Source organism: Pan paniscus, chromosome 16 (genome assembly GCF_029289425.2).
Source record: "Pan paniscus chromosome 16, NHGRI_mPanPan1-v2.0_pri, whole genome shotgun sequence".
In the NCBI taxonomy this organism is placed as follows: Eukaryota; Metazoa; Chordata; class Mammalia; order Primates; family Hominidae; genus Pan; species Pan paniscus.
In genome coordinates this window covers 15482021-15506318 of record NC_073265.2, presented here as the reverse complement: position 1 = coordinate 15506318, position 24298 = coordinate 15482021, and the positions used below count along the sequence as shown (strand labels likewise).

General features: G+C 52.4%; 1 pseudogene; it reads left to right on the top strand.

Moving 5' to 3' along the window:
• The first annotated feature begins 10858 nt into the window (after positions 1–10858).
• On the top strand, positions 10859–12127 carry LOC100988479 (double homeobox protein 4-like protein 4; annotated as a pseudogene).
• Positions 12128–24298: the final 12171 nt, after the last annotated feature.

Below are 24298 nucleotides of genomic sequence, written 5' to 3'. Positions count from 1 at the left end.
CATTGTGACTTATCTCTGCACTGATCACCGAGGCGATGTGACTCTTGTCTAAGCTCTGCCTAGAGGTACATAGGGACATATCTCTACACTGATCGCTGAGGTGATGTAAAATTTGTCTATGCAATGCCTACAGTGGGATTTATGACATATCTCTGCACTGATCACCCAGGTGATGTAACTCCTGTCTAGCTTCATCCTACAGGAGCGTTTTAACATATCTCTGCACTGATCACCCAGGTGATGTAACCCTTGTCTAAGCTCTGCCTACAGGGGCATTGTGACAGATATCTCCACTGCTAACCCAGGTGATGTAATAATTGTCTGGGCTTTGCCTACAGGGGGCTTTGTGATATAAATTTCAACTGATCAAAAAGGTAATGTAACCCTTGTCAAGGTTCTGGTTACAGGGGCTTTGTGACATATTTCTGCACTGATCATCCCAGGGAGGAAACACTTGTCTACACTCTGCCTATAGGGGGCTTTACAACTTATCCCTGCACTGATCACTAGGTGATGTAACACTTGTCAAGGCTCTGTCTACACGGGGATTTTCACATATGTCTACACTGATCACCAAAGTGATGTAACCATTGTCTAGGTTCAGCCTACTGGGGATATCTGATATACCTATGCACTGATCACCGAGGTGATGTAAATCATTTCCAGGCTCTTTGTACAAGGGACATTGTGATATATCTCTGCACTGATCACCCAAATGATGCATATCTTCTCTGATCTCTGCAGGGAGGGGGCATTGTGACATATTTCTGAACTGATCATCCAGGAGATGTAACTATCCTCCAGACTTTGACTAAAGAGCGTCAGAAGGTGTTGGGAGAGCCTCAGCTGGAATGTTACGGACGGACAAGGGCAGGGAGAGGCCAGCGGGCTCCCTTGCACATCAGCTGGGGTGCGCAATGAGTGCAGGTCTAGAAAGGAGGCCGGCAAAGAGAGCTAGAAGTCTGCATTCCGCCGCCAGACGCTCCATGGTGGCAGCTGGGAGGAGGCAAGGTCACGCGCGGGCGGGCGACGGCGGCGCGGAGTCGCAGAGCAGGCGAGCCGCTGGAGGGGTGTCAGGCCTGGATGCTACACAGGCACGGTGTTTGCAGGGACGGGGTTTCCCACCCAGCCCAGGGGAGGACGCATTTCCCGGGTGTGGGTGGTGGGGGTTGAGAGGGGGTGGTCAGGAGGAGGTGGGGTGGTGGAAAGGCATGAGAGCTCTGCCCGGGCTGCTCCCACAGCCCAGGCAGCTGCCCACAAACCCGCGCGTGCGCAGTAGGCTGCCCACCTGCTGGTACCTGGGCCAGCTCTGGGATCCCCGGGATGCCCAGGAAAGAATGGCAGTTCTCCGCTGTGTGGAGCCTCTCACCGGGCCTAGACATAGAAGGCAGATATCCCAGGCCAGTCAGCCCGGTGGAGAGGGCGGGGGGATGACACGCCCCTCCTTAGCCAGCCAGGTGTTCCCCGCGAAAAAGAGGCCACCGTCCTTCCCCGACCCTACCCCGTCCCAACCCCGCGTCCTAAAGCTCCTCCAGCAGAGCCCAGTATTCCTCTTCCTGAGGGGTGCTTCCACTGAGGCGGCCTCTTCTAAGGCCTCCAGCTCCCCTGGGGCCTCCATTTCTAGGAAAGATTGCACCTGCTGCAGAAACTTCGGGCTCGCCAGGAGCTCATGCAGCAGCAGGCCGGAGCAGAGTGCAGACAAGCGCCCCGGCTCCTGGAGTGCCTGGGAGGGCGCCAGGATGCCTTGCATCTGCACCTGCCGCATGGAGGACTCTGGGGGTGTGAGCTGGCGAGGTGGAGCTGCCCCGTCTTGGGGTTCCCACGCCGCTCTGGCGACCTGGGGACCCCAGCCACAGCCCCACCACGGAATCCCCTAGGAAGCGAGTGGCGCAAGCACACCTTGGCCGTGTGGCCCCGCTTGAACCGGCCTAGGCTGACCAACCGCCCACAGGCCCGGCAGGCCGTCGTGCTGCGCGTCCCGGTCCTCCCGGCTTTGCCCGGGTGAGGAGGCCACGGAAGAGCCTGAGAGTGGAGAGTGCCCTTTCCGGAGGAGCCGGGGTGGTGTAGGCAAAATCCCCAGGTGCCGGGGCATGTTGAGAGATCCCCTCTGCCGGCACAGCCTGGCTGGGCTGGAGCACGGGGACGGCCCTCACTCCCTGTCTCAGGAAAGCCCCCTGTGGGAGAGCACCAGGCGCGCAGGGCACGTGGGGTGCGTGAAGCCCCATTCCCCAGGCGCCGGTGTGTGTGAAGGCGACCCACGAGGGAGCAGGGTGACACCGCCGGGGGCCACGTTGCACAGGCCGCCTGCCTGCATGTTCGCCCTGCCACCCTGTCACGGGTGCCTGGCCCTTCGATTCTGAAACCAGAACTGAATCCTGGACTATGGGAGGCCCGTCTCTCTGGCCAGCTCTTCCCTGGTGGTGATGCCTGGAAAGCGATCCTTCTGAAAAGCTCAGAGGAGCAGGGCAGTATGGGATCTGGTGACAGCGGTCCGCTTTTGCCTGCCTTCTTGCGGGCCGCGTCTCCCGGGCCAGGGCCGAGATTCCCGCCATTGCTGCCACAGCTGGCATTACCTCTCATTCTGAAACCAAATCTGGACCCTGGGCTCCGGAATGCCGATGGCCTGGGCCAGCCATTCTCTGGTGGTGATGCGGGGGTAAGGGTGAAGCTCAAAGCAGGCTCGCAGGGCCTTCCTTTGGCTCGGGGTCCAAACGAGTCTCCTTCACCATCCCCGTCCCCAGGCTTCCGCGGGGAGGGTGCCGTCCGAAGGTGTCAGGGGGGCCATCGCGGGGAGTCCCGGTCGGAATTTCACGGACGGACATGGGCAGAGAGAGGCCGGCAGGCTCTCGTGCACCTCAGCCGGCCTGTGCACTGCCGCATGTGCACTCAGGAGGCCTGAATGGACAGCCAGCCAGCGGGTCTTATAAAGGCCCGCAGGCAGGCAGGCAGGCTCCACCCCTTCATGAATGGCGGTGTGCCCTGGGACACCCCTCCCCACCCTGGAAAGTTCCCAGGGCGTCAAGGCCTGCCGCCGGGGGTTGGTGGGGTGGGGTTGGGGGAGGACGTGTTTATGACGAAGTTGGGGCCAGAGACACGAAGATGTAGGGGGCCAGGGGGAAGGGGTGAGGGGGGCGCATTTTGGGGCCTGGCGATCCGGACCACTCCAGGAATCCCACGGCAACTGGAAGCCGCTCTCTGGGCTCCCACGCGTCTTCAGCAGGGAGAAACCGGCCTGGGAGGGTGGAGGGGAGTGTGGAACTGAACCTCTGTGGGATTCTTGAGTGTTCCAGGCAATCTCTCCGTGAAGGAGGCAGTGCCAGTGGGTGTCGCTGTTGCCGGGACAGTCTCACACACGCAGGAGTGTGGCACTCGTTCATTTCCACGTAGGAGACCAGACCGAGACCCCAGAGAGAAGACGCCTCCCCGGCGTGATGACCTGATGATGAATTCATGTGTGCGGCAACATGGGGAGTCTGTAGTGTGGCCGGTTTGGAAACTGGCAAGGAGAGCGAAGGCACCATGCTGGTCTTCCACCCTTCCCTGCATGTTTCCGTGGGACCCCAGAGGTCCGGGAGCAAACAGTCAGCATGACACATCTCTGAACAGAACAACAATGTGATTTAATCCTTCTCTAGGCTCTGCCAACAGGGGCTTTGTGACATATCTCTGCACTGATCACCCAGGTGATGGGACTTTTGTCTGGGCTCTGCCTATGGGTTCAATGTGACATATCTCTACACTGATCACCCAGGTGACGTAACTCTTGTGTTGGATCTGCCTATGGGGGCTTTGTGACATATTTCTGCACTGATCACCCAGGTGATGGGACTCTTTTCTAGGCTCTGTGTATGGGGGCTTTGTGAAGTATCTCTGCACTGATAACCCAGGTGATGTAACCCTTGACCAGGCTCTGCCTATAGGGGGCCTTGTGACATATCTCTGCACTGATCATCTAGGTGATGCAACACATGCTTACGCTCTGCCTGCAGGGGCATTGAGAAATATCTCTGCACTGATCACCCACGTGATGGGACTCTTCTATAGGCTCTGCCTACTGTGGGCATTGTCACATATTTCTGCACTGATCACCCACGTGACGGACTCTTGTCTTGGATTTGCCTATAGGGGCATCGTGACATAACTCTGCACTGATCACCCAGGAGATGTAAGTCTGGTCTAAGCTCTGCCTAAAGGGGCATTGTGACAGATCTCTGCACTGATCACTCAGGTGATGTAACTATTGTCTAGGCTCTGCATAAAGTTGCCTTGTCACATATCTCTGCTCTGATCACCCAGGTGATGTAACACTTGTCTACGCTCTGCTTACAGGGAGTATTTTGACATATCTCTGCAATGATCACCTAAGTGATGTAACACTTGTGTAGGCTCTGCCTACAGGGGCATTTTGACATATCTCTGCACTGTTAACCGAGGTGATGTAACTCTTGTCTAGGCTCTGACCACAGAGGGATTGAGACATATCTCTGCACTGATCCCGAGGTGATTCAATTCTTGCCCAGTCTCTGCCTATTGGGGACATCATGACATATCTCTGCACAGATCTACCAGGTGCTGTAACTTTAGTCTAGGCTCTGGCTACACCGCATTGTGACATATCACTGCACTGATCACCCAGGTGATATAACTCTTGTCTAGGCTCTGCCTACAGGGGGCTTGTGACATATCTCTGCACTGATCACCCAGGTGATATAATTCTTTTCTAGGATCTGCCTACAGGGTGCTTTGTGACATATCCCTGCAATGATCACCCAGATGATGTACCACTTGTCAAGGCTCTGTCTATGGGGATATTGCGACGTATCTCTGCACTGATCACCTAGGTCATGTAACTCTTGTCTAGGCTCTGCCTACAATGGCATTGTGATATATGTCTGCACTAATCATCCAAGCGATGTAACTCTTGTCTAGGATCTGCCTAAAGGGACTTTGTGACATAAATATGCACTGATCACCCAGGTGATGTAACTCCTGTCTAGGTGCAGCCTACAGGAACGTTTTGACATATCTCTGCACTGATCACCCAGGTGATGTAATCCTTGTCTAAGCTCTGCCTATAGGGGAATTGTGACAGATCTCTCCAATGCTCACCCAGGTGATGTAACAATTGTCCGGGCTTTGCCTACAGGGGGCTTTGTGATATACATTTCCACTGATCAAACAGGTGATGTAACCCTTGTCAAGGTTCTTCTGACAGGGTCTTTGTGACATAACTCTGCACTGATCACCCCAGGGAGGAAACACTTGTCTACACTCTCCCTACAGGAGGCGTTAGGACTTATCCCTGCACTGATCACTAGGTGATGTAACACTTGTCTAGGCTCTGTCTACACGGGAAATTTCACATATCTCTACAATGGTCACCTAAGTGATGTAACCCTCGTCTAGGTTCAGCCTACTGGGGATTTCTGACATATCTATGCACTGATCACCTAGGTGACGTAAATCATTTCCAGGCTTTTTGTACAGGGGACATTGTGATATATCTCTGCCCTGATCACCCAAATGATGCAAATCTTCTCTAGGCTCCACAGGGAGGGGGCATTGTGGCATACTTCTAAACTGATCAACCAGGAGATGTAACTATTCTCCAGGCATTGACTAAAGAGCCTCGGAAGGCGTTGGGAGAGCCTCAGCCAGACTTTCACGGACGGACAAGGGCACAGAGAGGCCTGCGGGCTCCCTTGCACGTCAGCCGGTGTGCACAATGAGCGCAGGTCTAGCCAGGAGGCCAGGAAACAAAGCTACAGTTCTGCCTTCTGCCGCCAGGCGCTCCATGGGGGCAGCTGCGAGGCTGCAGGGGCACGGGTGGGCTGGTGACGGTGGCACGGAGGCGCAGAAGAGGCGAGCCGCTGGAGTGGTGTCAGGCCTGGACGCTGCGCCTGCCCGGTGTTTCGCGGGACGGGGGTCTCCACCCAGCCAAGGGGAGGATGCATTTTCCGGTGGTGGGGGGCGTGGGTGCGGAGGGGGTGGTCAGGCGTGGTTGGGGTGGTGGAAACATATGAGAGCTCTGCCCGGGCTGCTCCCACAGCCCAGGCGGCTGCCAACAAACCCGCGCATGCGCAGTAGGTGGCCCACCTGCTGGTATCTGGGCCGGCTCTGGGATCCCCAGGATGCCGAGGAAAGAATGGTGATCAGTGCAGAGATATTTCACAATGCCCCCTGAAGGCAGAGAGTGGACAAGAGTTACATAACCAAGGTGATATGTGTAGAGATACGTCACAATCCCCCCTGAAGGTGGAGCCTGGAGAAGAGTAACATCATCTGGGTGATCAGTGCAGAGATACTTCACAATGACCCCTGAAGGCAGAGAGTGGACAAGAGTTACATAACCTATTTGATCTGTGTAGAGATACATCACAATCCCCCCTGTAGGTGGAGCCTAGACAAGTGTAACATCACCTGTGTGATCAGTGCAGGGATACGTCACAATAACCCCTGAAGGTGGAGCCTAGACAAGAGTTACATCACCTGGGTTATCAGTGCAGAGATATGTTACAAAGCCCCTGTAGGCAGAGCCTAAACAAAAGTTACATCACCTGGGTGATCAGTGCAGAAATATGTCACAAACCCTGTAGGCCGAGCCTAGACAAGAGTTATATCTCCTGGGTGATCAGTGCAAAGATATGTCACAAAGCCCCCTGTAGACAAATCCCAGAAAATTGTTACATCACCCGGGTGATCAGTGGAGATATTTGTCACAATTTCCGTTTAGTCACAGCTTAGGCAAGCGTTACATCACATGAGTGATCAGTGCAGAGATATGTCACTATGCCCCCACAGGCAGATCCAATACAAGAGTCCATCACCTGGGTGATCTGTGCAGAAATATGCCACTATGCGGCCATTAGGCTGATATAGAAAAGAGTTACATCACCTGCGTGATCACTGCAGAGATAAGTCACAATGCCCCTTTAGGCAGAGCCTAGACAAGGGTCCCATCACCTGGGTGATCAGTGCAGAGTTATGTCACAATGCCCCTTTTTGGCAGAGCCTAGACAAGGGTTACATCACCTGGGTGATCAGTGCAGAGATGTGTCACAAGCCCCCTGTAGCCAGAGCCTAGACAAGAGTTACATCAGCTGTGTGATCAGTGCAGTGACAGGTCACAATGTCCCTGTAGCCACATCCTTGTCAAAAGTGACATCACCTGGGTGATGAGTGCGGAGATATGTCACAATGTCTCCAGTAGGAAGAGCCTAGACAAGAGTTACATCACCTGGGTGATCAGGGCAGAGATATGTCACAATACCCCCTTTAAGCAGATCCCAGACAAGATGTGCATCACCTCGGTGATCAGTGCAGAGATATGTCTCAATGCCACCTGTCGACGAAGCCTTTACATGAGTTACATCATCTTGGTGATCAGTGCAGTGATATGTGAAAATGCCCCTGTAGGTAGAGCCTAGACAAGAGTTACATCAGCTGGATGATCAGTCAGAGATATCTCACAATACCCACTGTAAGCAGAGCCTAGACAAGAGTTACATCACCTGGGTGATCAGTGCAGACATATGTCATAAATTCCACTGTAGGCAAAGCCTAGACAAGTTTTACATCACCTCAGCGATCAGTGCAGAGTTATGTACCAATGTCCCTCTAGGCAGAGCTTAGAAAAGAGTCACATCTCCTGGGTGATCAGTGCAGAGATAAATCACAGTAACCCCACAGGCAGAGCCTAGACAAGAGTTACATAACCGGGGTGATCCGTGCATAGTGATGTCACAACGCCCTCTGCAGGCAGAGACTAGAAAAGAGTTACATCACCTGGGTGATCTGTGCAGAGATATGTCACATTGCCCAATGTAGGCAGTGCCTAGAGAAGAGTTGCATCACTTGGGTGATCAGTGCAGAGATATGTCACAGTGTCCCCTGTAGGCAGAGGATAGAGAAGAGTTGCATCACTTGGGTGATCAATGAAGAGATATGTCACAGTGTCCCCTGTAGGAAAAGCCTAGGCATGAGTTACAACAGTTTTGTCATCAGTCCATCGATATGTGAAAACGACCCTGTAGGCAGAGCCTAGACAACAGTTACCCCACCTAGTTGATCAGTGCAGTGATATTTCACAATACCCCCTGTAGGCAGATACTAGACAAGAGTTGAATCACCTGTGTGATCAGTGCAGAGTTATGTCATAATGCCACTGTAGGCAGAGCCTAGACAAGAGTTACATGACCTAGGTGATCAGTGCAGAGATATATTGCAATGTCCCTGTAGGCAGAGCCTTGAAAAGTTGTACATCATCTGCATGATCATTGCAGGGATATGTCACAAAGCACCCTGTAGGCAGAGACTAGAATATTGTTACATCACCTGGGTGATCAGTGCAGATATATTTCACAATGTCCCCTGGAGGCAGAGTCTAGAGAAGAGTTGCATCACATGGGTGATCAGTGCAGAGAAATGTCACAATGTCCTTTGCAGGCAAAGAATAGAGAAGAGTTGCATCACCTGAGTGATCAGTGCAGAGATATGCCACAATGTCCACTGTAGGCAAAGCCTAGGCAAGAGTTACATCACCTAGGTGATCAGTGTAGATATATTTCACAATGTCCACTGTAGGTAAAGCCTAGGCAAGAGTTACATCACCTGGGTGATCAGTGCAGATATATTTCACAATGTCCCCTGTAGGCAAAGCCTAGGCAAAGGTACATCACCTTTGTCATCAGTTCAGGGATATGTGAAAACGCCCTCTAGGCAGAGCCTAGACAAGAGTTACATCACCTAGTTGATCAGTGCAGAGATATTTCACAATACCACCTGTAGGCAGATCCTAGACAAGAGTTGAATCACCTGGGTGATCAGCGCAGAGATATTTCACAATGCCCCCTTTGGGCAGAGTTTAGACAAGAGTTACATCACCTAGGTGATCAGTGCAGAGATTTGTCAAAATTCCCTGTAGGCAGTCCTTACAAAAGTGTTACATCACCTAAGTGATCAGTGCAGAGATATGTCACAAAGCTCCTGTAGGCAGAACTATGATGAGTTACATCACCTGGGTGATCAGTGGAAAGGCATGTCACAAAGCCCCCTGGAGGCAAAGCCTAGAAAATGGTTACATCACTTGGGTGATCAGTGGCGAGATCTCTCACAATTCCCCTGAAGGCAGAGATTATACAACAGTTACGTCACCTGGGCGATCAGTGCAGAGATATGTCACAATACCCCGATAGGCAGATCGAAGACGAGAGTCCGTCACCTGGGTGATGAGTGCAGAAATAAGTCACAATGCCCCCTTAGGCAGAGCCTAGACAAAAGCCCCAACTCCTGGATGATCAGTGCAGAGTTATGTCACAAAGTCCCTTTAGGCAGATCCTAGACAAGAGTTACATCGCTTGGATGATCAGTGCAGAGATATGTCACAATGCCACTGTAGGCAGAGCCGAGACAACGGTTACATGACCTACTTGATCAGTGCAGAGATAGATCGCAATGTCCCTGTATGCAGAACCTTGACAAGCGGCACGTCACCTGGGTTATCTTTGCAGGGATATGTCACAAAGCACCCTGTAGGCAGATCCCAGGTAAGAGTTATATCACCTGAGTTATCTTTGCAGGGATATGTCACAAGCCCCCTGTAGGCAGAGCCTAGATAAGTGTTATATCACCTGGGTGATCAGTGCAGTGATATGTAACAATACAGTGTAGCCAGAGCCTAGATTAAATTTACAGCACCTGGGAGATCAGTGCAGAGATATGTCACAATGTCCCCAGTAGGCAGAGACCAGGCAAGAGTTGGATCACCTCGGGATCAGTGCAGAGATATGTCTCAATCCCCCTGTGGGCACAGCCTAGACAAGAGTAACGTCACCTCGTTTAACAGTGCAGAGATATGTCAAAATGGCCCTGTAGGCAGAGCCTACAAAAGTGTTACATCACTTACGTGATCAGTGCAGAGATATGTCACAATACCCCCTGTAAGCAGAGCCGAGACAAAAGTCCCATCACCTGGGTGATCAGTGCAGAGATATGTCACAAAGACCCTGTAGGCAGAGCCTAGACAAGTGTTACGTCACTTTGTTGATCAGTTCAGAGATGTGTCATGCTGAATGTTTTCTCCCGGAGCTGTGCGGGCACCCGGAAACATGCAGGGAAGGGTGGAAGACCGGCATGGTGCCTTCGCTCTCCTTGCCAGTTTCCAAACCGGCCACACTGCAGACTCCCCATGTTGCTGGACACAGGAATCCATCGTCAGGCCATCACGCCGGGGAGGCATCTTCTCTCTGGGGCTCGCTGGGGTCTCCTACGTGGAAATGAACGAGAGTCACACTCCTGCGTGTGTGAGAATATCCCAGCAACGGAGACACCCACTGGCATTGCCTCCTTCACGGAGAGAGGCCCTGGAACACTCCAGACTCCCACAGAGGTTAAGTTCCCCACTCCCCTACACCCTCCCAGGTCGGTTTCTGACTGCTGAAGACGTGTCGCAGCCCAGAGAGCGGCTTCCAGTTCCCGCGGGATTCCTGGAGAGGTCCGGAGAGCCAGCCCCCGAAATGAGCCCCCCTCACCGCTTCTCCCTTGCCCCCTTCCACTTCGTCTCTACGGCCTCACCACCACAATCACTACGCCCTCCCCCCCATCCCACCACCTCCCGGCCACAGGCCTGATTGCCCTGGGACCTTTCTGGTGTGGGGCGTGCTGTCCAAGGGCTCACAGCCATTCATGAAGTGGTGGAGCCTGCCTGCCTACGGGACTTTATAAGAGCCGCTGGCTGGCTGTCTGGGCAGGCCTCCTGGCTGCACCTGTCCCAGTGCACAGGCTGGCTGAGGTGCACGGGAGCCTGCCGGCCTCTCTCTACCCTTGTCCATCCGTGAATTTCTGGCTGGGGCTCTCCGCAATGGCCCTCCAGACACCTTCGGATGGCACTTTCCCGGCGGAAGCCCGGGGACGGGGATGGTGAAGGAGACTCGTTTGGACCCCAAGACAAAGCGAGGCCTTGTGAGCCTGCTTTGAGTGGAATCCGTACCCGGGCATCACCACCAGAGAACGGCTGGCCCAGGACATTGGCATTCCAGAGCCCAGCGTCCAGATTTGGTTTCAGAATGAGAGGTCACGCCAGCTGAGGCAGCACCGGCGGGAATCTCGGCCCTGGCCTGGAAGACGCGGCCCGCAAGAAAGCATGCGAAAGCAGACCGCCGTCTCCGGATCCCTGACTGCCCTGCTTCTCCGAGCCTTTGAGAAGGATCGCTCTCCAGGCATCGCTGCCAGGGAAGAGCTGGCCAGAGAGACGGGCCTCCTGGAGTCCAGGATTCAGATCTGGTTTCAAAATTGAAGGACCAGGCACCCGGGACAGGCTGGCAGGTCGCCCGTGCAGGCAGGCGGCCTGTGCAACGCGGCCCCAGGCGGGTGTCACCCTGCTCCCTCGAGGGTCGCCTTCGCCCACACCGGCGCGTGGGGAACGGGGCTTCCCGCACCCCACGTGCCCTGCGCTCCTGGGGCTCTCCCACAGGGCACATTCCCAAGCCAGGGAGAGAGGGCCGTCCCCGTGCTCCAGCCCAGCCAGGCCACGCCAGCAGATGGGATCTCCCAACATGCCCTGGCACACGGGGATTATGCCTATGCCGCAACAGCTCCTCCGGAAGGGGCGCTCTCCCATCCTCAGGCTCCTCGGTGGCCTCCGCACCCGGGCAAAAGCCGGGAGGACCAGGACCCGCAGCGCGACAGCCTGCTGGGACATTGCGTGGTGGGAAAGCCTGGGCCGGCTCAAGCGGGGCCACAGGGCCAAGGTATGCTTGCGCCACCCTCTTCACAGGGGAGTCCGTGTTGGGGCTTCGGCCAGGGTCCGCAGGTCGCCGGGACGGGGTGGGAACCCCAAGCCGGGGCAGCTCCACCTCGCCTGCCAGCGCCCCCGGAGGCCTCCGCGCGGCAGGGGCAGAAGAAAGGCATACCGGCGCCCTCCCATGCGCTCCTGGAGCCGGGGCGCTCGTCTGGACTCCCCTCCTGCCTGCTACTGGATGAACTCCTGGAGAGCCCAGAGTTTCTGCAGCAGGCACAACCTTTCCAAGATACGGAGGCCCCGGGGAAGCTGCAGGCCTTGGAAGAGGCCGCCTAGCTGGAAGCACCCCTCAGCGAGGAAGAATACCGGGCTGTGCTGGAGGAGCTTTAGGACGCGGGGTTTGTACGGGGTCGGGTCGGGGCAGGGCGGTGGCCTCTCTTTCGTGGGGAACACATGGCTGGCTATGGAGCTGCGTGTCTTCCCCCCAACCCCTCCACCGGGCTGACCGCCCTGGGATCCCTGCCTTCTAGGTCTAGGCCCGGTGAGAGACACCACAGAGCGGAGAACTGCCATTCCTTCCTGGGCATCCCGGGGTTCCCAGAGCCGACCCAGTAACCAGCAGGTGGGCCGCCTACTGCGCACGCGCGGGTTTGCAGGCAGGCGTCCGGGCTGTGGGAGCAGCCTGGGCAGAGCTCACATGCCATTCCACCACCCCACCCACGCCTAACCACCCCCTCCCCACCCCCAACACCCACCCTGGAAAATGCATCCTCCCCTGGGCTTGGTGGAGACCCCCGTCCCGCGAAACACTGGGCCCGCGCAGTGTCCAGGCCTGACACCCCTCCGGTGGCTCGCCTCCTCTGCTCCTCCGCGCCATTGTCGACGGACCGCCCGTCCCGTGCAGCCTCCCAGCTGCCAACATGGACCGCCTGGCAGCGGAACGCAGACATCTAGCTCGCTTTGCCGGCCTCCTGGCCAGACCTGCGCTCATTGCGCACACACGCTGACATGCAAGAGAGCCCGCAGGCCTCTCTGTGCCCTTGTCCGTCCGTGAAATTCTGGCTGAGGCTTTCCCAACACCTTCTGAAGCTCTTTAGTCAAAGCCTGGAGAATGGTTACATCTCCTGGATGATCAGTTCAGAAATATGTCACAATGCCCTCTCCTTGGGGAGCCTATAGAAGATTTGTATCATTTGGGTAATCAGTCGAGAGATATATCACAATGTCCCCTGTACAAAAAGCCTGGAAATGATTTACAACACCTCGGTAATCAGTTGATAGGTATTTCGGAAATCCCCAGTAGGCTGAACCTAGACAAGGGTTACATCACTTAGGTGATCAGTGTACACATATGTGAAAATTCCCGTGTAGACAGAGCCTAGACAAGGGTTGCATCACCTAGTGATCAGTGCAGGGATAAGTCGTAAAGCCTCCTGTAGGCAGAGTGTAGACAAGTGTTTCCTCCCTGGGGTGATCAGTGCAGAGATATATCACAAAGCCCCTGTAAGCACAACCTTGACAAGGGTTACATCACCTGTTTGATCAGTGGAAATGAATATCACAAAGTCCCCCATAGGCAAAGCCCAGACAATTGTTAAATCACCAGGGTGAGCAGTGGAGAGATCTGTCACAATGACCCTGTAGGTAGAGCTTAGACAAAGGTTGCATCGCCTGGGTAATCAGTGCACAGATATGTCAAAACGCTCCTGTACGCTGAAGATAGACAGGAGTTACATCACCTGGGTGATCAGTGCAGAGCTATGTGAGAATTCCCATGTAGGCAGAGCCTAGACAAGTATTACATCACCTAGGTTATCAGTGCAGGTATAAGTCATAAAGCCTCCTTTAGGCAGAGCTTAGACAAGAGTTTTCTCCCCAGGGTGATCAGTGCAGAGACGTGTCACAAAGACCATCTAGGCAGAGCTTAGACAAGAGTTTCATCACTTGGTTGATCACTTCAGAGATGTGTCAAAATGTCCATGTAGGCAGATCTAAGACAAGTGTCCAACACCAGGGTGATCAGTGCAGAGATATGTACCAGTGTCCCCTGTAGGTAGTGCCTAGACAAGAGTTGCATCACATCAGAGATCAGTGCATAGATATGTCACAAAGTCTTCTGTACGCAAAGCCCATACAAGGCTTACATCACCTAGGTTATCAGTGCAGTGATATCTCACACAAATCCCTATAGACAGAGACTAGAAAAGAGTTACATCACCTGGGTGATCAGTGCAGATATTTGACACAATGCCCCCATAAACAGAGCCTAGACAAGACTTCCATCACCTGGGTGATCAGTGCAGAGATATGTCACAAATCCACCTCTAGGCAGAGTATAGAGAAGAGTCCCATCACCTGGGTGATCAGTGCAGAGATATTTCACAATGCCCCCTGTAGGCAGAGTGGACAAGAGTTACATAACCTAGGTTATCTGTGCAGAACTATGTCAAAACGCCCCTGTAGGCAGAGCCTAGATAAATGTTAGATAACCGGGGTGATCAGTGCAGAGATACGTCACAATACACACTGTAGGTGGAGCTTAGACAAGAGTTACATCACCTGGGTGATCAGTGCAAAGATACGTCACAAAGCCCCTGTAGGCAGAGCCTAAACATGTTACATCACCTGGGTGATCAGTGCAGAAATATGTCACAAAACCCCTGTAGGCCCAGCCTAGAAAAGACTTACATCTCCTGGGTGATCTGTGCAAGGATATGTCACAAAGCTCCCTGTAGACAAATCCCAGAAAATTGTTAAATCACCTGGGTGATCAGTGGCGATATCTGTCACAATTCACCTTTAGGCGCAGCTTAGACAAGCGTTACCTCACATGAGTGATCACTGCAGAGATATGTCACTATGCCACCATAGGCAGATCCAAGAAAAAAGTCCATCACCTGGGTGATCAATGCAGAAGCATGCCACAATGCTGCAGGTAGGCAGATATAGACAAGAGTTACATCACCTGTGTGATCACTGCAGAGGTATGTCACAATGACCCTGAAGGCAGAGCCTAGACAAGAGTCCCGTCACCTGGATGATCAGTGCAGAATTATGTCACAATGCCCCCTTTTGGCGGAGCCTAGACAAGGGTTACATGACCTGGGTGATTAGTACAGAGATGTGTCACAAGTCCCCTGTAGCCGGAGCCTAGACAAGTGTTACATCAGCTGTGTGATCAGTGCAGTGACATGTCACAATGTCCCTGTAGCCATATCCTTGAGAAAAGTGACATCACCTGTGTGATCACTGTGGAGATATGTCACAATATCCCCAGTAGGCAGAGCCTAGATTAATGTTACATCACCTGGGAGGTCAGTGCAGTGATACGTCACAATACACCCTGTAGGTGGAGCCTAAACAAGAGTTACATCACCTGGGTGACCAGTACAGAAATATGTCACAAAGCCCCCATAGGCAGATGCAAGAGAAGAAGAGTCTGTCACCTGGGTGATCAGTGCAGAGATATGTGAGAATTCTCGTGTAGGCAGAGCCTAGACAAGTGTTACATCACCTAGGTTATCAGTGCAGGTATAAGTCATAAAGCCTCCTGTAGGCAGAGCTTAGAAAAGAGTTCCCTCCCCAGGGTGATCAGTTCAGAGATGTGTCACAAAGCCCCTGTAGGCAGAGCCTAGACAAGAGTTTCATCACTTGGGTGATCAGTTCAGAGATGTGTCACAATATCCATGTAGGCAGACCTAAGACAAGAGTCCATCACCTGGGTGATTAGTGCAGAGATATCTACCAATGTCCCCTGTAGGCAGTGCCTAGACAAGAGTTGCATCACCTCATAGATCAGTGCAGATATATGTCATAAAGCCTTCTGTAGGCAAAGCCCATACCAGGCTTACATCATCTAGGGAATCAGTGCTGTGATATGTCACAAAAATCTCTACAGACAGAGCCTAGACAGGAGTTACATCAGCTGGGTGATCAGTGCTGATATTTGACACAATACCCCCATAGACAGAGCCTAGACAATACTTCCATCACCTGGGTGATCAGTGCAGAGATATTTCACAATGCCCCCTGTAGGCAGAGAGTGGACAAGAGTTACATAACCCAGTTGATCTGTGCAGAGCTATGTCAAAACGCCCCTGTAGGCTGAGACTAGATAAATGTAAGATCACATGGGTGATAAGTGCAGAGATACGTCACAATACCCCCAGTAGGTGGAGCCTAGACAAGAGTTACGTCACCTGGGTGATCAGTGCAGAGTTCTGTCACAATGCCCCTGCAGGCAGAGCCTTGACAAGTGGTATATCACCTGGGTGATCACTGAAGAAATATGTCACAAAGCCCCTGTAGGCCGAGCCTAGAAAAGTGTTACATCTCCTGGGTTATCAGTGCAAATATATGTCACAAAGCCCCCTGTAGACAAATCCCAGAATATTGTTACATCACCTGGGTGATAAGTGGAGACATCTGTCACAATTCCCCTTTAGGCGCAGCTTAGACAAGCGTTTCAACACAGGAGTGATCAGTGCAGATATATGTCTCTATGCCCCAAAAGGCAGATCCAAGAGAAGAGTCCATCACCTGGGTGATCAGTGCAGAAATATACCACAATTCCGCCAGTAGGCAGATATAGACAAGAGTTACATCACCTGTGTGATAACTGCAGAGATATGTCACAGTGCCCCTGTAGGCAGAGCATATACAAGAGTCCCATCACCTGGGTGATCAGTGCAGAGTTATTACACAATGCCCCCTTTTGGCAGAGCCTAGACAAGGGTTACATAACCTGGGTGATCAGTGCTGAGATGTGTCACAATGTCCCCTGTAGGCAGAGCATAGAGAAGAGTTGCATCACCTGGGTGATCAGTGCAGAGATATCTCACAATGTCCCCTGTAGGCAAAGCCTAGGCAAGAGTTACATCACCTTTGTCATCAGTTCAGGGATATGTGAAAACACCCCTGTAGACAGAGCCTAGACAAGAGTTACATCACCTAGTTGATCAGTGCAGACATATTTAACAATACCCCCTGTAGACAGATCATAGAGAAGAGTTGAATCACCTGAGTGATCAGTGCAGAGACATTTCACAATGCCCCATCTGGGCAGAGGGTAGACAAGAGTTACATCACCTAGGTGATCAGTGCAAAGATTTGTCAAAATTCCCTGTAGGCAGTGCTTATAAAATGTTACATCACCTAAGTGATCAGTGCAGGGATATGTCACAAAGCTTCTGTAGGCAGAACTTAGATGAGTTACATTACTTGGGTGATCAGTGCAAAGTATGTCACAAAGCCCCCTGTAGGCAAAGCATAGACAATAGTTACATCCCTTGGGTGATCAGTGGCGAGATCTCTCACAATTCCCCTGTAGGCAGAGCTTATGCAACAGTTACATCACCTGGGTGATCAGTGCAGAGATATGTCACAATGCCCCCTTAGGCAGATCCAAGGCAAGAGTCTGTCACCTTGGTGACCAGTGCAGAAATATGTCACAATGCCCCCTTAGGCAGAGCCTAGGCAAAAGCCCCCAAACCGGGATGATCAGTGTAGAGTTATGTCACAAAATCCCTTTTGGCAGATCCTAGACAAAAGTTACATGACTTGGATGATCAGTGCATAGATATGTCACAATGCCACTGTAGGCAGAGCCTAGACAAGGGTTACATGACCTAGGTGATCAGTGCAGAGATACATCGCAATGTCCCTGTAGGCAGAGCCTTGACAAGTGGTACATCAGCTAGGTGATCATTGCAGTGATATGTCACAAAGCACCCTGTAGGCAGATCTTAGAAAAGAGTTACATCACCTGGGTGATCAGTGCAGAGATATGTCACAATGCCAATGTAGGCAGAGCGTAGACAAGAATTACATGACCTAGGTGATCAGTGCAGAGATACATAGCAATGCCCCTGTAGGCAGAGCTTTGACAAGTGGTATATCACCTGGGTGATCATTGCAGGGATATGTCACAACGCACCCTGTAAACAGATCCTAGAGAAGAGTTATATCACCTGGGTGATCATTGCAGGGATATATCACAAGAACTCTGTAGGCAGAGCCTAGACAAGAGTTATATCACCTGGGTGATCAGTGCAGAGATATGTCACAATGACCCCATAGGCCAATCCAAGACAAGAGTCCGTCACCTGGGTGATCAGTGCAGAAATATGTGACAATGCCCCCAGTAGGCAGAGCCTAGAGAAGAGTCCCATCACCTGGGTGATCAGTACAGAGATATTTCACAATGCCCCTGCAGGCAGAGCGTAAGCAAGACTTACATCACCTAGATGATCAGTGCAGGGATATGTCACAAAGCCCCCTATAGGCAGATCCTGGACAAGAGTTACATCACCTCGGTGATCAATGCAGTGATATGTCAGTATGCCACGTAGGCAGAGCGTAGTCAAGAGTTACATCACCTGGGTGATCAGTGCAGAGAGAAGTCACAATACTCTATGTAGGCGGAGCCTAGACAAGAGTTATATCACCTCGGTGATCAGTGCAGAGATATGTCACAAACCCCTGTAGGCAGAGCCTAGAGAAGAGTCCCATCACCTGGGTGATCAGTGCAGAGATATTTGTCAATATCTCTGCCCTGCAGGCAGAACATAAGGAAGAGTTACATTACCTACATGATCAGTGCAGAGATATGTCACAAGGCCCCCTATAGGCAGACCCTGCACATGAGTTACATCACCTCGGTGATCAATGCAGTGATATGTCACTATGCCCCGTAGGCAGAACCTAGTCTAGCGTTGCATCACCTGGGTGATCAGTGCAGAGATATATCACAAAGCCCACATACACAGAGCCTGGACAAGAGTCCCATAACCTGGGTGATCAGTGCAGAAATATGTCACAATGCCCCCATAGGCAGATCCAACACAAGGGTTACATGACCTGGGTGATCATTGTAGAGATATGTCACAATGAACCCATAGGCAGAGTCTAGACAAAATCCCATCACCTGGGTGATCAGTGCAGAGATATGTCACAAAGCCCCTGTAGGCAGAGCCTAGACAAGAGTTTCATGACCTAGGTGATCAGTACAGAGATACATCGCAATGCCCTGTATGCAGAGCCTTGAAAATTGCTGTATCACCTGCGTGATCATTGCAGGGATATGTCACAAAGCAACCTGTAGGCAGATCCTAGTGAAGACTTATATCACCTGGGTGATCAGTGCACAGATATGTCACAAGCCCCCTGTCTTTCGAACCTAGACAAGAGTTATTTACCCTGGGTGATCAGTGCAGTGATATGTCACAATGCCATGTAGCCGGAGCCTAGACTGAAGTTACAGCACCTGGGAGATCAGTGCAGAGACATGTCAAAATGTCCCCAGTAGGCAGAGACCAGGCAAGAGTTGGATCACCTCTGGATTAGTGCAGAGATATGTCTGAATACCCCTGTGGGCACAGACTTGACAAGAGTTACATCACCTCGGTTAACAGTGCAGAGATATGTCAAAATACCCCTGTAGGCACAGCCTACACAAGTGTTACATCACTTAGGTGATCATTACAGAGATATGTCACCATACCCCCTGTAAACAGAACCTAGACCAGAGTTACAACACCTGGGTGATCAGTGCAGAGATATGTGTGAATTCCCGTGTAGGCAGAGCCTTGACAAGTGTTACATCACCTAGGTTAGCGGTGCAGGTATAACTCATAAAGCCTCCTGTAGGCTGAGCGTAGTCAAGACTCTCCTCCCCAGGGTGATCAGTGCAGAGATGTGTCACAAAGCCCCCCATAGGCAGAGCCTACACAAGAGTTTCGTCACTTGGTTGATCAGTTCAGAGATTTGTCACAATGTCCATGTAGGCAGATCTAAGACAGCAGTCCATCACCTGGGTCATCAGTGCAGAGATATGTACCAATGTCCCCTGTAGGCAGTACCTAGACAAGAGTTGCATCACCTCAGAGATCAGTGCAAAGATATGTCACAAAGACTTCTGTAGGCAAAGCCCATTAAAGTCTTACATCACCTAGGTGAATATTGCAGTGATATGTCACAAAAATCCCTGTAGACAGAGCCGAGAAAATACTTACATCACCTGGGTAATCAGTGCAGATATTTGACACAATGCCCCCATAGACAGAGCCTAGACAAGACTTCCATCACCTGGGTGATCAGTGCAGAGATATGTCACAAATCCACCTCTAGGCAGAGTATAGAGAAGAGTCCCATCACCTGGGTGATCAGAGCAGAGACATTTCACAATGCCCCCTGTAGGCAGAAAGTGGACAACAGTTACATAACCTAGGTGATGTGTGCAGAGCTATGTCAAAACGATCTTGTAGGCAGAGGCTAGATAAATGTTACATCACCTGGGTGATCAGGGCAGAGATATGTCACAATACCCCCGGTTGGTGGAGCCTAGACAAGAGTTACATCACCTGGGTGATCAGCGCTGAGATACGTCACAATATCCCGTGTAGATGGAGCCTAGACAAGAGTTACATCTTCTGGGTGATCAGTGCAAAGATATGTCACAAAGCCCCCTGTAGACAAATCCCAGAAAATTGTTACATCACCTGGGTGATCAGTGTGATATCTGTCACAATTCCCCTTTAGGCACAGCTTAGACAAGCGTTACATCACATGAGTGATCAATGCGGAGATATGTCACTATGCCCCCATAAGCATATCCAAGACAAGAGTCCATCTACTGGGTGATCAGTGCAGAAATATGCCACAATGCCCCCAATAGGCAGATATAGACAAGAGTTACATCACCTGCGTGATCACTGCAGAGATATGTCACAATGCCCCTGTAGGCAGAGCCTAGTCAAGGGTCCCATCACCTGGGTGATCAGTGCAGAGTTATGTCACAATGCCCCCTTTTGGCAGAGCCTAGACAAGGGTTACATCACCTAGGTGATCAGTGCAGACATGTGTCACAAGGCCCTTGTAGCCAGAGCCTAGACAAGAGTTACATCAGCTGTGTGGTCAGTGCAGTGACATGTCACAATGTCCATGTAGCCATATCCTTGAGAAAAGTGACATCACCTAGGTGATCAGTGCGGAGATATGTCAAAATATCTCCAGTAGGCAGAGCCTAGACAAGAGTTACATCACCTGGGTCATCAGTGCAGAGATATGTCATAGATCCCAATGTAGGCAAAGCGTAGACAAGTTTTATATCACCTCAGCGATCGGTGCAGAGATATGTCCCAATGTCCCTCTAGGCAGAGCTTAGACAAGAGTCACATCTCCTTGGTGATCAGGGCAGACATAAGTCACAATGCCCCCGTAGGCAGAGCCTAGACAAGAGTTACATAACCCGGGTGATCTGTGCAGAGTGATGTCACAACGCCCTCAGTAGGCTGAGACTAGAAAACAGTTACATCACTTGGGTGATCAGCGCAGAGGTATGTCACAATGCCCCAAACACAGAGCCTAGACAAGAGTCCCATCACCTGGGTGATCAGTGCAGAAATATGTCACAATTCCCCCATAGGCAGATCCAACACAAGAGTTACATCACCTGGCTGATCAGTGTAGAGATATGTCACAATGCCCTTGTAGGCAGAGCCTAGACAATAGTCCCATCACCTGGGTCATCAGTGCAGAGATATGTCACAAAGCCTCTGTAGGCAGAGCTTACACAAGTGTTACATCACTTTGTTGATCAGTTCAGAGATGTGTCATGCTGACTGCTCCTCGAGTTCTGCGGGCACCCGGAAACATGTGGGGAAGGGTGGAAGACCGGCATGGTGCCTTCACTCTCCTTGCCAGTTTCAAAACCGGCCACACTGCAGACTCCCCATGTTGCCGCTCACGGGAATCCATCGTCAGGCCATCACGCCGGGGAGGCATCTTCTCTCTGGGGTCTCGCTCTGGTCTCCTACATGGAAATGAATGAGAGCCACACGCCTGCGTGTGTCAGACTGTCCCGGCAATGGTGACACCCACAAGCACTGCCTCCTTCACGGAGAGAGGGCCTGGAACACTCAAGACTCCCACGGAGGTTCAGTTCCACACTCCCCTCCACCCTCCCAGGCCGGTTTCTCCCTGCTGAAGACATGTGGGAGCCCAGAGAGTGGTGTCCAGTTCCCACGGGATTCCTGGAGAGGTCCCAATAGCCAGCCCCTGAAACGCGCCCTGCTCATCCCTTCCCCCATGCCCCCTTCCTCTTCATCTCTACAGCCCTACTACCACCATCACCACGCCCTCCCCCCCAACCCCACCCACCCACGACCGCAGGCTTCGACGCCCTGGGACACTTCTGGGATGGGGCGGGCTCTCCCAGGGCTCACCGCCATTCATGAATGGGTGGAGCCTGCCAGCCTTTGGGACATAATAAAAGACGCTGTCTGGCAGTCCGGGCAGGCCTCCTGGCTGCACCTGCCGCAGTGCACAGGCCGGCTGAGGTGCATGGGAGCCCGCCGGCCTCTCTCTGCCCGTGTCCGTCCATGAAATTCTGGCCGGGGCTCACCGCGATGGCCCTCCCGACACCTTTGGACGGCACCCTCCCTGCGGAAGCCCGGGGATGGGGACAGCAAAGGAGACTCGTTTGGACCCCGAGACAAAGGGAGGCCCTGTGAGTCTGCGTTGAGTGGAGCCCGTACCCCGGCATCGCCAACAGAGAATGGCTGGCCCAGGCCATTGGCATTCCGGAGCCCAGGATCCAGATTTGGTTTCAGAATGAGAGGACACGACAGCTGAGGCAGCACCGGTGGGAATCTCGGCCATGGACAGGGAGACGCTGCCCGCAAGAAGGCAGGCAAAATCGGACCGCCGTCACCGGATCCCAGACCACCCTGCTCCTCTGAGCCTTTGAGAAGGATCGCTTTCCAGGCATCGCTGCCATCAAAGAGCTGGCCAGAGAGATGGGCCTCCTGGAGTACAGGAGTGAGATCTGGTTTCAGAATCGAAGTGCCAGACACCCAGAACAGGGTGGCAGGGCGAACACACAGGCAGGCGGCCTGTGCAACGCGGCCCCCAGCGGTTGTCACCCTGCTCCCTCGTGGTTCGCCTTCCCCCCGCACAGTTCAGGCCTGGCAACCCTCCAGCGGCTCGCATCCTCTGCGCCTCTGCGCCACCGTCACCGGTCCTCGCGTGCCCCTGCAGCCTCACGGCTGCCACCATGGAGCGCATGGCGGTGGAACACAGACATCTAGCTCTCTTTGCCGGACTCCTGGCTAGACCTGCGCCCATTGCGCACCCCGGCTGACGTGCAAGGGAGCCCGCTGGACTCTCTGGGCCCTTGTCCGTCCGGGAAATTGTGGCTGAGGCTCTCCCAACACCTTCCAAAGTTCTTCAGTCAAAGCCTGGAGAATAATTACATCTCCTGCATGATCAGTTCAGAAATATGTCACAATGCCCCCTTCCTGCGGAGCCAAGAGAAGATTTGCATCATTTGGGTGATCATTGCAGAGATATATCACAAGGTCCCCTGTAAAAAAGCCTGGAAATGATTTACATCACCTCGGTGATCAGTGCATAGGTATGTCAGAAATCCCCAGTAGGCTGTACCTAGACAAGGGTTACATCACTTGGGTGATCAGTGTAGAGATATGTGAAAATTTCCGTGTAGACAGAGCCTAGACAAGTGTTACATCACCTAGTGATCAGTGCAGGGATAAGTCGTAAAGCCTCTGGTAGGCAGAGTGTAGACAAGTGTTTCCTCCCTGGGATGATCAGTGCAGAGATATGTCACAAAGCCCCTGTAAGCAGAACCTTGACAAGGGTTACATCACCTGTTTGATCAGTGGAAATGTATATCACAAAGCCCCCTCTAGGCAATGCCCAGACAATTGTTACATCGCCTGGCTGAGCAGTGGAGAGATCTGTCACAATGCCCCTATAGGCAGAGCTTTGACAAGGGTTACATCACCTAGGCGATCAGTGCAGAGATATGTCAAAACGCTCCTGTAGGCTGAACCTAGACAGGAGTTACATCACCCGGGTGATCAGTGCATAGATATGTGAGAATTCCCGTGTAGGCAGAGCCTATACAAATGTTACATCACCTAGGTTATCAGTGAAGGTATAAGTCATAAAGCCTCCTGTAGGCAGAGCGTAGACAAGAGTTCCCCCCACCAGGGTGATCAGTGCAGAGATGTGTAACAAAGCACGTGTAGGCAGAGCCTAGACAAGAGTTTCATCACTTGGTTGATCAGTTCAGAGATGTGTCACAATGTCCATGTAGGCAGATATTAGACAAGAGTCCATCACCAGGGTGATCAGTGCAGAGATATTTCACAATGGCCCCCGTAGGCAGAGAGTGGACAAGAGTCCCATCACATGGGTGATCAGTGCACAGTTATGTCACAATACCCCCTTTTGGCAGAGCCTAGACAAGGGTTACATCACATGGGTGATCAGTGCAGAGATGTGTCTGAAGCCCCCTGTAGCCAGAGCCTACACAAGAGTTACATCAGCTGTGTGATCAGTGCAGTGACAGGTCACAATGTCCCTATAGCCATATCCTTGACAAAAGTGACATCACCTGGGTAATAAGTGAGGAGATATGTCACAATATCTCTAGTAGGCAGAGCCTAGACAAGAGTTACTTCACCTGGGTGATCAGGGCAGAGATATGTCACAATGCCACCTTTAAGCAGATCCCAGACAAGAGTTGCATCACCTCGG